At 36.8% G+C, this 16,767-nt stretch overlaps 1 protein-coding gene across 3 annotated transcripts in view; it reads right to left on the bottom strand.

Moving 5' to 3' along the window:
- The window catches only part of LRRC4C (leucine rich repeat containing 4C), a 548,021-nt gene that overhangs the window by 318,732 nt on the left and 212,522 nt on the right, over positions 1 to 16,767 (bottom strand). For all 3 annotated transcript variants that reach the window (XM_069858064.1, XM_069858060.1, XM_069858062.1), the window contains exon 2: positions 6,620 to 6,705. The gene's annotated coding sequence lies outside the window, so the exon portion shown is untranslated. The remainder of the gene's footprint in view (positions 1 to 6,619; positions 6,706 to 16,767) is intronic.

Here is a 16,767-nt window from a genome sequence, read left to right as displayed (position 1 = left end):
TATTTTGTTGGGAACAACATTAGTGCTTAAAATATTTCAAATTGATTTTTTGTAAGCCTAGTACATCAACAGACACATCCAGGTCCTCTGCTTATCTGGTAAGTATGTTTTTTGATCAGGAAGCTACAGATGTACCACTAATTAATTTAATATTATCATACAGAGAGCATACTTAAAACACCACAGTTACCTATTGCCTGAATGTTTTTCCTATATTCATACACAGAACTAGATTAGACCACATTGAGAGTATAAGCAATAAAGTCTTGTGGCTATTAGTTTCTCAATATTGTTATAAAGGACCCCTCAACAAGCTGCTGGCTTTTAAGTGAACTACATAAGTCTGAAAAAAAAGGAATATATCATCTTTCTAAAACAAAAATGCCAGTGGAATGCCTCCAAAAGCATTACATTTTGCCACTGATAATTGCATGTTCCCAGAACAGAATTTGCTGGCAAACTCAAAGCACGGGAATTAGTAGACAAGGAGGAAAAGTTCCAGGAAGATCTTTGATGTCACTTTGCAACAAAGTGAAAGATTTGGGGAAGAAAAGTACACAGCAAAACTCCTTGATTGAAGCAACACAGAGATGGTGCCACACAGCATTACAGGCACTTAACTGACAGAACATATTTGAAGAAGCAAGACTAGTTCAATTTTAAACTAGCACTGCATATCCAGTAATGCTACTCTGTAGGAATAATTATTATGTCATAATAATATGTAATTTTTTTTCTATAAACTTATGTAAGTTTATAGCTTGAAGCCCAAAAGAAAAAGCATCTTTCAACATTCATTCACATACTGTACACTACACACCACAATAAATTACGTCTTGGGAAGAACTTGGAAAACTAACTGTTCTAGAAAATCACAAGGTAGAAGAGGTTTCTTATACTGACTGATGTGTTTTCAAACTGCCAAGCAAAATCCACTTTCTCCAAAGGATGAGATTTCCTGTTTAAATTTAAATACCTAAAGTTTGTTGCTTAAGTCTGAAACAGTCACTGTTGACTCCCATTAAAATTAATGGGGAAAAAAATACCTACTTCTATGGGACAATTCATCAAATCAGTCTTAAAAACTCACGTAGGAAACACCTTCTAGAGAAGTCAACTTCTGTTCTCCCAGACAGAAGGATATAATATAGTTAAATCCTAGAGAGTTTCAGATACATAAAATAAGCTGAACCTAAGCCTATAGGCCTTGGAAATTCTCAGTCCTGTTGATTCTTTCACATTATACTAATTATCCTACAATGACTGTCTCAAGGGTCAAACTGGCAAACGCTCACACAATGAATCAAGGAAAAAATGAAGGTTTCTTCAATAGAACATTTGTAACTGACTACATAAATCTTAGTTCTCTTCAGTAAGTCCTGACCAAGCTAGAAGCAATCTACTGCTATGACTGCAAAAGAAAATGAAGCTGTTGATTTGGCATCCTCCTTAGTAGTGCATGATAATAAGCCAGTTGGAGAGAAACATTTGTAGGTTTAAAATCATAGAATTATAGAAGAGTTTGGATTGGAAGGGACCTTAAAGATCATCTAGTTCTACCCCACCTACCTCCCACTAGACTTGGCCTTGAACACCTCCAGGTGTTTCTTCCATGGGGAAGAAATTCTTCCTTATGTCCAGTCTAAATTATGCCCCTCTACAGTTTATACCCATTGTCCCTAGTCCTGTCCCTTTGTAAACAAGCTATTTAGGGAAGAAAAAGAAACTAAAAGCGTTTACATAACACACTATAAACATGTGGGAAGAAGCCAGGCTATTTTTGCATGAAATATAAAAATTTTTGTTTTGAATCACAAAATACATGAATAAACTTATCAGAAAAGACTACAGGGTCAGCAGACAGCAAAGACCTTGCAGATCCTGCTGTAGTCTCCTCTGCTGAGGAGCGCAAAGTGAGCAGTTATAGTAATGCATCTAAACCAAGCTATTAATAGTGCTGACCAAGTGGAAAAGATCCCCTTCTTCAGACAGTTTCCTTTAGGAACATTCCTGAAAAAGAATTTGTAGCTTTTCTTGAAAAATTAATGTTTTGCCTCTCAGTTCTTCACAGATATCATCACCAATTAAATGATTGCAATCTATACAGCTTATTTCATGATGAAAATCAAGACTGTTGTTTTGATTATTTTGAGTGAGAAAAAAACCAAAACAAAACAAAAAAACCCAACCAAACCTGAGGCCCATCTTAAATCTCAAACTAGGATGCTACTCTTTTTGACATTTTTTATGAACTTCCCAGAATCCATTGACAGCAATAGATTGGAACAGTATTCTCATTTGTATCTTTTATATTTTTTTTTTATAATTTTGCATTCTTTTTGATAAAAGAATTAAAGTAGGCCCCACAGGAGCTGTTAACAATAGATGAAGTGTCTACGCAAAAGTATGATGCAAGATAAAGAGAATGATCCAGAATAACAGAGAGAAAAGAACACCAAGCAGAGAGTTATTGAACATAAGGAGACAATTTTTTCTGATAGGGATGGGATGCACATGTCCACAAAACGATGCAAGTATGGTAAGTTGTAATCACTGTATAAAAAGGTCTATCAGAAACCACGCATGCTTTGTATTGGTCTTGGGATAACGTTGTACTGCATAGCATTGGTTTGCATAACGTTGTACAGGCCCATTGTCAATACACGACATGCAAACACCTTATGTGCTAGATTATCAGCATGTTAGGGGCCATACCTTGCAGACACTAAATATGAAGGAACCATTACCACTGAACCCAGCCTGTGCTCCTTTATGAAAGAACAGTGCTGAAATTTCCAGACTGCAAAGTAATGGACCTGTGACTAAAATTCAATAAAATGAAATAACACAGAAGTGGTTTTTTTCTCTTTTTCCTCCCCTCTGAAAGTGTGAAATTAAAAGGGGATATAAGGTAATTAAAAAATATCACAGTCACACCAAAAGCAGAGGAAACTATGAAATGCTACTAATCAGTAATCAGTAATCTCTCAACATCATTGACAATAAAGTTAAAGCCTTTTGTTTTTTAAGTTGGACATAGAGACCAAAAAGATAACCACAGTAGCCAACCAAAAGCCCTCCTATATCAATATCTTTCTGTGTATCACAAAAAGTGGCTACTAGGCAGAAGCTTCATGAAGATGTTTCATTGAGACTCTAACAGCACTAACCTACAAGGAAGTTCTGCTATGAAGAATGCACGTGGAAGTGTTTGTCCGGCTAAAAATACCTCAAATTCCTCAACTTCAAATGATAATTGAAGCTGATGAAACATCAAAGACTTAAAATTACTTAAAACACCAGCACTTTTGCTCCAAAGGAAAATGTTTACCTTAGTACTTCAACCCTACATATTAATAATCAGTCCTTATAATTAGGTCTTCAAATTCAATGTTCTCACTGTACCTACCACAGTTCCCTCATAAATTTGCTTAAATAGGAAAAATAATTTCATTCATAACAGTAAACTTGGACAGAAATAAAAATACAATCTTATTGATTCCATGATTCTGAGTATGCATAAAAAAATTATCAGCAAGAGAACATATTATACAAAATGCATGCTGAACTTGCAAGTATTTAAAGGAATATTTATTTCAAATCAGTTTTTAAAGAGCCGTATTTGTCTAACATGTAATTAGGACCTCTTCATACAAAAGGAGAAAAACAAATTAATAACACACAGCATATAGATTGAAATCTAATATCTGTTATCACAGCTAAATGATACTTTCTGCACGCAAGCTGAAGCTGTATATTCTGTGATACACAGTCCCATAATCTATTGTTACTCATTTCTCTGCTCTTCGTCACAGCCAGCTTCTGTCTAATTAAATATAACAGAGCCTCAAGTAACTCTGAACTATAAAATGCTTCTGGTTACTAGCCAATCCTTTAACAAGAGAAAGAAATAAAGTACTTATTCCTGAACAGTGTTTTCAGCTAAAGAATATTTTCCACATAAAGCCTCTTTAAAAATAATACATGCCTGGATTATTATCAGTACTACACAGATTATTATTATTATTATTTTCCTTTAAATTAAACAGCAATAGAACTCCTCACACAGTATTTCTGTTCCGTGAAATACTAGTATTTTGTAAAAACACTGAATTCTTTGAATTGGGAAGAAGTCTAGAAAATGAAAGACTGTGAAGACAGTAAGGAAACAACGAGAAATGTCAGGAGCTGCCCTTGGCTCATGGACCTTCAATGCAGTGTCAGTACTCAAAAATCACGTATGCTGGTACAAAGGATTGGGGTTAGTTTACCCCTAGAAGTGAAGCTGCCTCTGGAGCACCAGCCTTCTCAAAGCCCTGAGCGCTCCATGTCCAACCCTGTCTCTCATGCCTTCAGGGTCCTGTCACAGAGCTACTCCTGGGTCTGACAGTTCCCCTTAGACCTAGGTTTCCTCAGCTGCCGAATGCTCACATGAGGCTACAGGGAATCAGTGATGGGGAGCCTGTAACAAGGATTACTAAGGACTGGTATCTCTTCATGCCAGGAAAACCTAGCAACAAAAAAGCGTAGCTAGGAGTACAGCCAAATTTCAAACCTCCAGCCTTTGTGGATCACAGCTTTGATTGAAGAATTGCATTTTATTGGATTCTCACATGCTGCAAAAGCACTATTATTACTAAAAGGTATCAGGTGGACTGTTGTGATAAAAGACTGACAATACACATGCTATTTTCCACCATATGATGTGAGAAGAATTTCTTGGAAAAGTGTAGATAAGTTCTCATCAGTAGCAGCATCACCCTTTTGTTGCCAGAATAGCTTAATTGCTGAATGTGCTGAAAATCAAGCACGCACTACACATATATTCTTAGTTTTCTTTTGAATAACTATATTGAGGCATGTATAAATATACTGCTACTGTGTGTAGCGCATCTTTTGCTGTCCTTTTATGGAAACAGGGAGTAGGAGCTAGTACCTCCCAGAAAGCAGGAAGAGATGGTCATCATAAACTTAAAGGGCTTTAGTAGCAGAAAATGTAAATGATGACACCATATGGTTTCCTGCTCAACTACAGACAATAGCTGTACAGTCGTTGCCAACTATAATCAAACTTTTAGTCTGGACAATAAGATGATACTAATCCACTTAATTTTTGTTTCAAGTTGACCTACCACAAAATCTAGTGAGCAATAGAAAAAGAAAATAATCTTCACAATGCAGTGACGAAAAATCAATTTCCTTTCCCTAATAACAAAAAAATTAATGTGACCATGACATTAAAGGTATTTATGAACAACCACAAAAAACCATAGAGACATTGGTAAGGGATGTCTGGTGATTTTATTTCTCCCCCAGCTAAACTCCTAGCTAAAACAAGGATTTTGACATCACATCTCCATTTTTTTGACCAAAGGACCAATTTGCATCTGCTTCTTGTAATTCTTTCAGCAGAGAACACAGACGTGATGCAGTCCCATTGCATAGATTTAGATGCCAGTTTGGGAACCTCTACAGTTGAACATAAAGATTCAAATCAGTCTTTCCTTAAGTTGATAAGTTATTTGTAAAAAGACCATCTTTTATGAAGTAAATTAATTACTTAGACTTGTGAGGAAAGTTCACATGAACAAAGACAAGCTGACTGGCTCTGTGGCAAACCTCACGTTTATGCTCTCGCTAGTCAGTATAGATGATAGATCACCTCAAATCAACTAATATCACTATTAGTCTTAGACTGGAGCTTTTCTAAAAATCGTGACAGAAGTCATGCTGAAAATTCTGAATAAGATGCTCAAAATCCTTCTCCTGTGCAAGTGCATGGCTATTCAAATGAGATATTCAGTCCTCAAATATTGGAATTACAATTGTTTGTGTGCAGAAGAGACTGAAACAACATCATGAACAAAGTTGAATCAATCAGCCTTCCAAAAGTGAAATGAATGTTCAGAGATCCAACTTCAGTCTCAAAAACTGGACCTTTATCAGGCAAGAAATGCCTATGGCAATGAAATCAAACATAAATAGTATACAATTTAAGACTGCTGACCCACTAGCGATATCAGAAATAATATTGTTACTGAATAGCAACAATGCTCAATAGATTTTGCTGTGAGAAAGAATAAATGCCCTTTTTCACCTTCTCTTGCATACCAGTTGAGAAGGTCACTAATATTACCTAGTGTCTTCTGAAAATTGAAGATTTTAATCAGAATTTCTCTCAGCCATTGTGTAGACTTGTTGCAGTTCTTACTCTAAAAGGCCACAGCATTGCTATTTTGGGAAAGGCTAACAAATACTTAATTTTATCTAGGTCAGTTAATTTTGCTGTCCAGGTAGGCCCTGAATAATTTTTTTTTTTGGAGCTTTACTTATCAATTACCATTACTCTTGACTTGTGTTGCTATGGATATTCCTAAGGGAGGTTATGAATGTGTAGCAGAGTCTGATGGAAACTGATATGCAGAGTAAAACAGGGAGACAAAAATACCTTCAGAAATGTATGACTTCAGATATAATCTGTCATAGTACCTTATCTGCTGCTGTGATAAAAATAAATTAAGTAACATCTCTAACCAATGGTTTCTTTGATGAAATCAAATCATAATCACTAGCTAAACTGAAGAAGTAATCAGTATTACAGTAAATGCATTACACTTACATGTCATTCATAACATTCAGTAGAACATCCGCCCATTTGCTTTCTGTATCAATAGACAGGATTTTGCATAACAATGAAATTCATTTCTGGAAAGACAAAAGGAAACAAACAAAACATGAAGCTAAATGATTGGAAGTATTTTTCAGTAATTGTGCTACGGTAATATATGAAGACATAAAATATCAGCTGGAAAATTGACAGGAACATGCTACAATTTCATTACAAAACCTGCACAATTTAATCTTTATTTCTGAGTGTGAACATTTTATGAGAGTCAAGAATATAGTTCATATATAGGAAGAAGTTATTTGAGCTGCAGAGACTTTCTTTACTATTTGTGTTTTATATTGTTCTACCAAGGACAAAGTTTTTGCTTTTCAGGATGCAATCATTCACAGTTTCAATTGAAAAGACATTTCACAAATACGTTAAAAGAAAATGAAATCTCAGCCAAAAACCTCTATTTTTCTTATGAAAAATATATTTTCCTTGAGTATTAATGGCAGAATGATTTCAAGGAAATCCTGTAGATTATATCCCAGAGTACCTCCCTTTATCCCTTTTCAATGTTATTTATGAGAATACATGAAGAAAAGAAACAAGTAGACTGAATAACAGACTCTTACTGTGAAATCAATTTAACAGCAGAGTAGACTCCCAAGAAAATTAAGAATCTTTATAGGTAGATATAGCACAATTCATGAGACCGTTCATTCTTACTGCTCTGACAGAAGCTTAAAAGAGCTTGACATTGCCTCTAGTAGGAAATAAGACTGATTTTAAAGATTGTTTTGCCTTTTGCACCTGTAAACAAATATCTTCTAGTCAGTATGGTTAGTAAGTTTTACTTCTTGCTTATCCTAAAATATCAAAACATGGTAAGATTTCCAATCAGTGTTGTGCAATGTTCCTTGTTGTCAACAGAGAACTTAAAACATCTTTATAAGTGACCATATTCCTGCAGATTCCTGAATTATGAATTTAAACCTAGAGACAACAGTCTTATGCTTTTTACTCATTATTTGTGGCCCTCTTTGAACAAGTCCTCAGCCATCCTACAGAAGAGAATGCTGTATACAGAGAAAAAATGCTTAAAGCTTTTAGTAACTTTAAACCTGTCAAGATTTGAGAGAAAATGCTACTGAACATGAGCTGCTGTGAGAAAAACTGTTAGGTTGTCTAATAAATCCACTTAGTATCTAAAGCCTCATCAAATACTTACAAAGAAACAAGTGATGGCATGCAGGTGCTCATGGAATAAGTGTAAGTAACGTGATAGAGTTCTCCAGTTCTGTCAGCTCTTCATGGAACAGTGATTCTGACATATTGCATTTATGTAGCCATAAAGAAATGCAAACTGTCTGTATGCACACACAGCCGAGCTTAGCTTGGCTTCCAAAAATACAGATACAGAAATACAACAGCACAACTTAAATAATTAGAAACATCTCAAAAGAATCACCTCATCCTGGTAATTTTCAAACACACATCAGTAATCTGTACTTCTAAGAAATCTCACCCTTCAAGAACTTTTGAGTTAAGCAAATAAGAAAAAATATTAGAAGCTTTAAAAGGTAGGAAATACAGAGTTCCATTTAGAGACTGATAAAGGGGCATGCAGACTATTTTTTATTGATAGTTTCCTCCTGCCAGCTACCTGGAGTACTATTTGCTCCTCTCAGAAGGTGCTCAGTGACTCTTGTTACTTCGCCAATTAAAAGGGGCTAATTTCAGCTCCTATGCTCAGTTTTTTGACAGTTGTGCACTAAGAACTAGAAATCAGTGTGATGACAAAGCACAGATTTGGCAGCAAAAGCATACATTTGAGAAGTAAATTATAAAGCCAATATGCTGTAGAGCAACTCTGTAATATATTTCATGTGAAAAGAAAGTAAGGCTGGCTAGTCTGCATTGGCAGAAAGCAATTGCCTAAAAGGTGCAATCTTGATAGAAGTAATTTACAGACCATGGTAATGAAGATTCTCCTTCCAGAATCTGCCAAAGCAAACTGCCTTTTCTTCATTACCTTACTCCTATAAAAATATGCATTTTTTAAATAGGTGGAAAAAAGCCAGGTGGTGAGACAATAAGACTTCGTAGTATAAGAGGTAAAAAAAAATACTGCTTAACTCTTCTATTTAGAATATTATCAATAATCCTTTGCCTGGTTTGATGATTCCAGCTGTTCAAAAGTCACAGATGGGTTCACAGGAACTAGAGAAAAGAATCATATGAAACATACTAAACTAATCTTTAAATTTCTAAGCTAGATAACTGTAGTTTTTCCCTCAACAAACCATGCCTCCTATTAAAAAGAAGATTTATTCACATGCAGTTCACCTCCCCTGACTGTCATACACATCTGAACAGGATGGACCGCTGGGCTGAGACCAACGGCATGAGGTTTAACAAGGCCAAATGCCGGGTCCTGCACTTCGGGCACAACAACCCTATGCAGTGCTTCAGACTAGGAGAAGTCTGGCTGGAAAGCTGCCTGGAGGAGAGGGACCTGGGGGTGTTGGTTGAGAACCGACTGAACATGAGCCAGCAGTGTGCCCAGGTGGCCAAGAAGGCCAATGGCATCTTGGCTTGTATCAGAAACGGTGTGACCAGCAGGTCCAGGGAGGTTATTCTCCCTCTGTACTTGGCACTGGTGAGACCGCTCCTTGAATACTGTGTTCATTTCTGGGCCTCTCACCACAAGAAGGATGTTGAAGCTCGGGGGCGAGTCCAGAGAAGAGTGATGAAGCTGTTGAAGGGGCTGGAGAACAGGTCTTATGAGAAACAGCTGAGAGAGCTGGGGTTGTTTAGCCTGGAGAAGAGGAGGCTGAGGGGAGACCTCATTGCTGTCTACAATTACCTAAAAGGAAGTTGTGGATGGGACAGTTGTGCTGGCCTCTTCTCCCAAGTGACAAAGGACAGGATGACAGGGAATGGCCTCAAGTTCCACCAGGGGAGGTTCAGGCTAAACATTAGGAAAAAATTTTACACAGAAAGGGTCATTGGGCACTGCAACAGGCTGGCCAGGGAGGTAAGTCACCTTCCCTGGAGGTATTTAAGGGACAGCTGGAAAAGGTGCTGAGGGGCATTGTTTAGTATTTGATAGGCATGGTTGGACTCGATGATCCGATGGGTCTTTTCCAACCTGGTGATTCTATGATTCTATGATCTCCATAGGATCAGGTAAAAGACAAGGGATTCTTGTTTAAGAATGAAGCACTTTGATGCAGAGTTTCAGCCTTGGATTAGTTAAGCTTTGTTTCACAGACGTGTATGTGGCCACATGGTATTAACACTGCTACATAAGTGTATAGGTGTGGTTAGGATGGCCTGCATATAACCACACAGAAATATCTAGCTGCAGGTATCATCTACATATTGTGAATAGACAGTATATGGAAGCAAAGATCACTAGAATAAAAATATTGCAAATTTGAGAAAGAAAAAGATGAAATTAAATGAGAGAATGTAAAATTTTTGGGAAAAGAAAACCATTTACTAAACAACTAAATGCTTAAGATGACAGCAGTACGGAGCATCATAGAACACAGCTCCTGGAAGAGGAAGAGTATAATGGTTTCAGGAAACAAATCTTCAGCAAAAAGATGAAGTCCTTCAAAACACTTCTTCTCATAGCCCATTCTCAAATAGGAAGCAACACTATTACTATTAAACATAAAGAGCTTGAACTCTTATGTAAAAATCTTATGTAAAAATATTTTAAGCTTTAATAAACATTTCTGCAAGTTAGCAGTAGCATTCATAATAACAATAGTAGAAAAAGTAGTAAGAGAAGACCATAAATGAAGGTGAGATAATCTAAATATTAAAACACTTTTCATCAGCATGATACATTATTGCTATTGATATTACATTTTTCTGCTGTTATTGTACAAATATAGTTTGCACAATCATTACTAAAGACTTATAATTAGTGACGTCCACACCACCAAGACACTTCTGCTTGAAAAATTCTAGCTAAGAGAATGATAATGATTAAACATGGCAAGTTGGAGACTTAGCAAAATATATCAGATTTATTATATACTTGTATCCTCCAGAGTAATGCCTCTTACTTTTCTTTATTAATACCCTAGAAATTCAGGATTTCAGGAGAATTCAAATAACCACCTAGTGCATACACTAATATTCTGAAGTAGAATCAAGCATCTTCAGAGATCCTTCTGCTTTCTTGCCCTCTAGTTACTCATAGAAACTATTAGCAAAAGCATTCTTGGCATTACTTTGTCATTGTTCTGTTATTCTTAATATCATTTTCCCATTTCTTGAGGCAGCAAATAATAACTTCTTGTCTCACCTACTGTAAGAGTGAAAACCATTGATCACAGCTTTCAGTGTAACAACCAATGCTACAATCCTTTGGGCATTTCATCTTCATTTTTTTTCTGCTATCTGAACATATATTTGTCAGAATACATATTTGTCAAAATTTCTCCAGTACTCAAATGTAAACAAAATGCCCCATCCACTGTTAAGTGGACTGAAAACATTATTACATCATATATACATTTCTGTTTAGATTACTTCTTTTTTTATTTTTACTTGTCTCTTCAGAAGCAGTATAATATAACAAATGCATTTACTTTACAGTTCAAGCTAAGCCCCAGTTAGGTGAAATGCTGACTCATTTACAGCCCTCTGCCTTACAAGTTCTCCAGTATTATCAGTTCCTAATTACTCACCTATTTCCAGGATATCTGAATACAGTAAATATGAAACACGCATCTGTTAACAAATGTTAACTTATTTGCCATTATTCTTGCCTGCATCTATTTTCTTTATTATTAACTGTTAAAAATAGGCTTGCAATTTACTTTTTTTTGTGAAGATTGATAGAATTATGCCACTGAATACTTCATTTTCTCTTCAGACATTTGTTATGTGTTCACATAAAATAAAAATATCATACAGTATCTTTAATATTTTCTTACATCTAATCTTTTTCAAAAGCCTTATAACTCTCTGTAGTAATAATTCATACTTTGCTTCAGTCTTTCCAAATTTATCCTTAAATAGACATTGCTTCTATGCATAGATACAACTTTTTCATGTTCTTAATATCATTATAGATTTTTTTTTTTTAATTTTTATATTCTTAGGAACTGAGGCTACCATATCACAATTTTTTTTTTTTTCCATAAAGGAGTATCATACAAAATAAATTAAGTTTTCTGGATGACAGAAAGAGCAACTGAGTTGATGCAAGGCCAACCAATTAGCCCACAACAAAACCTCAAATGTCTTCTGGATTTATAGTGTTAGTCAGTCCCTTTAAATTAACTTAGAGGAGCATAAAGTAATAGTATAGAGGGGACAAAAAAAATGCTTATCATGAGCAAAATAGGAAGGAGATGTAACAACATAGCCTTCTCTGCTGAGAAAGAACACCGAATTGTGCCTAATTTCAGTAGTGCTGGGGAACAGAAGGGCCAATTAAGGACTCAGCTTCAGGTTTAGTTTTCATCTTGAAAATGGATTCATTTACCTAGATCTTAAATAACATTGTCCTTACATTTAGAATTAGTTCTTTACTTTTAAAATATAAGAATGACAACAGAAAAAAAGTAGCATGGACTACTACTCAATCAAAATCCTTCTGGGAATTCAGAACACAGCAACTGTCTAAGAGCCAAGGTGACAGCAATACAAAATAATTAGTTAGCATTGGCTTTATTCAAACAGAAATTTCAGAAGTTATGCAGCTACACAGAATTAAATGTAAGAGCTCACATTTTGGTCAATATTTCTACTGCTAAAATGACAAGCAATAGGTAGTGTATTAATAATTACTAAAGGAAAGCTCAACCTTTGTTTTATATTTCATCCAGAAGAGAAGGTGACAGCTTCACACTTTTTTCTAACGCAGTGGTTCAATACATAGTCACTAGCATAGAGTAGTACCTACAATTCACAAGCTTATCTCTTTACATATTTTGTTTGTTTCACAACTGCAGCATAAGAAACATTTAGTGAAGGCTGCTTCTAGGAAGTGAGCCGAGTAGCACTTGAGGCTTCCAGATATGTTATAGAGCTTGTGATAAGTGACTCAAACTATTGCAAAAAGTGCTGTGGCTGCAGGGACAGTCACAATGTTAAGTGGTGTTGCCTTGGGGTTTAACAGTTGCGCTATATCTCACAACTAAATTACAAAGACTTAGGAATTATTCTTTCACAACACCATTAGACAGATTTACGCTTTCCTAGTACAACCTCCTCCTCTCTTTCCTTCCAAAAATAAATATATTGAATGATGCCACGTACTGCCTAAGCAAGAAATTACTTTCAGTTCAATCAACGTATTTTCAGAATTTATCAACATCATCAAAGACTGCAGAATCTTTTCAGAGTCCAGAACAGTGCTGCTGGCTCCCAGTAAGAGTCTGGCACACTGGTTGTTGATGGAATACTGCAAATAATACAGGCATTAGCTAGTGTTTTCCCTATGTTATTGAAATGCTTCTCTTTTGACAATTATTCCTGTATTTCTCATTTTCAAAAGTGCAGGATCAAAGCACTGGAGAGAAAAAGAAGGCAAAAAAGAAACTCCTACTTTAATTCTGGTTGTCTGCATGTGTTACTGTGGAAAAAAAAAATCACAGAAAAACAGGCCAGCTATTCGTGAATTCTGGTTTACTCACGGAACTATGAGCTATATTAAGTCAATGGACTTGAAGGTGCCTTGACAATAAACACTTGACATTTAACATGCAACATTCACTTCATTTTCCATATCTCCACCATGAACTTTGCTGTGTTATTTAATCTTCCAGTCAAGTGAGGGGAAATTAAAAGTTTCTGGAGATTACTGACAGTAAATAGCTGCACAGCTCAGAAAGAATAAAAGTCAGAGCACAAGTTGACACAGGCTTTATATGCTTTCATGCCTGAAATTGCAGTTCTGCATGTGAAGAAACTAAAGCCATCTCGGTTGCAATCTTTCTGTACTCTCAAAAGCGAGTAGGAAGGAGAGCTACACTCTATCAGTTAAAACTGAATTTTGAAAACAACAGATAGATGTTACTCAAAAAGAAACATGTTACTTAATTTCTCTGACATGTTTATAATAATATAATCCAATCACTGGCATTTTCTTAGAATTCTGTGAAAGTGCTTCTTTTCCAGCAGGTCTTCAAACATTGATTACCTCCTCAATATCAACATACTTGCATGAAGTTACAGTGTTAAAACAGTACACAACTTAAAAGCAAGCCAGGTAATGCCACTGGAACTCAATGTTAGTCAAGTAAATTTGATGGATGGAGAATTTAAAAAATAAGACACTTGACTGGTGACAGAGGATATAGAGAAGGCAGAATTACTGAATGCCTTCTTTGCTTCAGTCTTTATGGCTAATGCCATCCCTCAGTAATCCTAGACCCTGAAGGAAAGAGAGAAAGTCAGGAGAAAGGAAGACAGCCATTTCATGGAGGAGGATCTGGTTAGAGACCACCTAGACAAAATCAACACTCACAAATCCATGGGCCCTGATAGGATGCACCCACTAGTGCTGAGAGAACTTGCAGGTGCTATTGCTAAGCCACTTTCCATTATCTTTAAAAGATCACGGAGAACAGGAGTGGTGCCTGAGAAAAGCCAGTGTCACTCTAATCTTCAAAAAGGGCAAGAGGGAGGACCCAGGAAACTACAGACCAGTTATCTCACCTCCATCCCCTGGAAAGGTGATGGAAAGTAGCTCTTCAGAGAAAGACATGGGAGTCCTGGTGGACAAGTTTACCAAGACACAGCAATGTGCCCTCGTGGCCAAGAAGGCCAATAGCAATCTGAGGTGCCTTAAGAAGAATAAGGCTAGTACATCAGGGGAGGTTATCCTCCCCCTCTACTTTGCCTTAATGAAGCCCCATCTAGAGTACTGTGTCCAACTCAGGGCTCCCCAGCTCAAAAAAGACAAGGAACTGCTGGAGAGTCCAGTGGAGTGCCTCAAAGATGATAAGGGGACTGGAGTATCTCTCTGATGAGGAAAGGCTGAGAAACCTTGGTCTGTTTAGCCTGGAGAGCAGAAGAATGAGAGCGGATCTTATCAATGTTCATAAATATCTAAGGTGCAGGCGACACGAGGATGGGGCCAGACTCATCTCAGTGGTATACAGGGACAGGACAAGGGGGAAAGGTCACAAACTGGAACACAGGAAGTTCCACCTGAACATGAGGAAAACTTCTTAACCATGAGGGTGACAAAGCACTGGAACAGGCTGCCCAGAAAGGTTGTAGAGTCTCCTCTGAAGATATTCAAAACCTGTCTAGACACTTTCCTAGGTGAAACTGCTAGGTAAAACTGCTTTGGTAGGGATGTTGGACTAGATGATCTCCATAAGTACCTCAACTGTTTTGTGATTCTGTGACTGTATGAACAGCAATGAAGTTAAGAATATACTGTCAGTTATAATAAAAACAATAAAAAAATATGAGGAAGAAAGCTATGCATTCATCTGTTCTTCAGATCTCTTAGGGTGATGGTTACCATGTGACTTTTCTTAAAACCCAGAATAAAAACACATTTGGTTAAGTCAAAATTTATACTTAAATATAATAAACATTTTGCTTTCAATCACTGCTTTTAAGCTGAATTAAAATCTTAATTTTCAGTTCAGAAAATCAGTTACAGAAAAAAAGAGCCAGAGCAAGGCATAGTGTTGTAATGAAATATGAATCATAGGTGGCTTGATATCAATCAAAGCAGAAAGAGGCAATGTTTCAGAATAAATGCTTTTGACAAATTTTTGTATTTATTTTTAGATATTTACTTATCTTTATTTAAATATTCATTTTTTATTTAACTATTTGTTATTTAGAGGTATTGGTCAAATGCTATCATATTTTTGACTGTGTTTTATATCAGTTTTACCAGGAAAGAAACTAGCCATCATGAATAAATCTAAAGGCAAGTCTTAGAATACATATTGAAGTAAACTGAAAATCACATAAAAAATATCAAGGATTTAAATGACACCTACCACCTCTTCCGGTACACAGTTCAAAATTTTCAATTACATTGATAGTTCCATAGCCTTTCAATACAGAAATAATACTAGAGATAATTGAAACCAATAAAAATGTAACAAGTGTTATCAATGAGCTCGAAATTATTTGTGAATTATCTACAGATGAACAGTTATAAACATGAAATGAACACATATTAGAATATTATTATTAGGAAATTATCAATTTGTTAATAAAAATGAGTTCACATTTGTTGACTTACACATTCAAAAAGAGCTGGTTATTCATCTTTACTTTTATAAACCCACACTATTATCAGCACATTGATTACAAGGCACCGCATGTAATGATTAGCAGTGTGTAAGCAGAATCCTGGCTAATCCAGACTGACAGTTAAATGAATAAAACAATTCAACGAAATGGAATAATATTTATCATTATATTTTTGTGTCATCTTCTTTTAATTTAGTGTTTAAACAGGAATCCTTTTATTGCTAACTGATTTTCAGTCACAATGGATGGAAGCTTCTGAGGAAGTTACAGGCTTACATAGGAAAGTTTGAAATGCAAGATCTGCTAAGAGATACACTATATTTTTCTCCATTTATATTTCCTAAAAAGTTAATAATCATATCAAAGCAATGTAATGACTGTCGCTTTATCTGTTTGTTCTCCAAGGCTTCTTCGGCGGCACCCAGCAGCAGGACGGTGAGTTCTGTGGTGGGGTGGACATTTTGAGGCGGTGGGAGCTTCCCTGAGCCGGGAAAATCCCAGAAAAACCCAGGCAGGGGCGGGGGTCCTGACAGCCCCCACACACTTGTCCCGCGCGGTGCCTGACGGGAGGGGGCGGTCCCGGCGGCCCCCGCGGGAGATTTAAACGGTCCCCTGGGAGCGGGGCAAAGAGGAGTGGGGCAGTTCGAGTGGGCGGGGCATGATGGCAGGGCGTAGGGAGGACCTAGAGACTAGACAGAAGACACTGAAGACCATGGTGGCCACCCGGCAGAAGATTAAAGCTGCTCCGTGTGCTGCAGCAGGCCAGATGGATGATGCCACCCAGACAGAGCCACAGTGGGTGCAGGCAGCTACCCAGACCCTGGGCTGCAGGCAGTGCCCCCCTCCCACACCAGCTCGTGCCTCTGTTACTGGCTCCATTTGTGAAAGCTGCGCTC

Source organism: Phaenicophaeus curvirostris, chromosome 5, assembly GCF_032191515.1.
Source record: "Phaenicophaeus curvirostris isolate KB17595 chromosome 5, BPBGC_Pcur_1.0, whole genome shotgun sequence".
NCBI classification, from domain to species: Eukaryota; Metazoa; Chordata; class Aves; order Cuculiformes; family Cuculidae; genus Phaenicophaeus; species Phaenicophaeus curvirostris.
The sequence above is the reverse complement of the archived record's forward strand: the minus strand, read 5'-3'. Positions and strand labels throughout refer to the sequence as shown.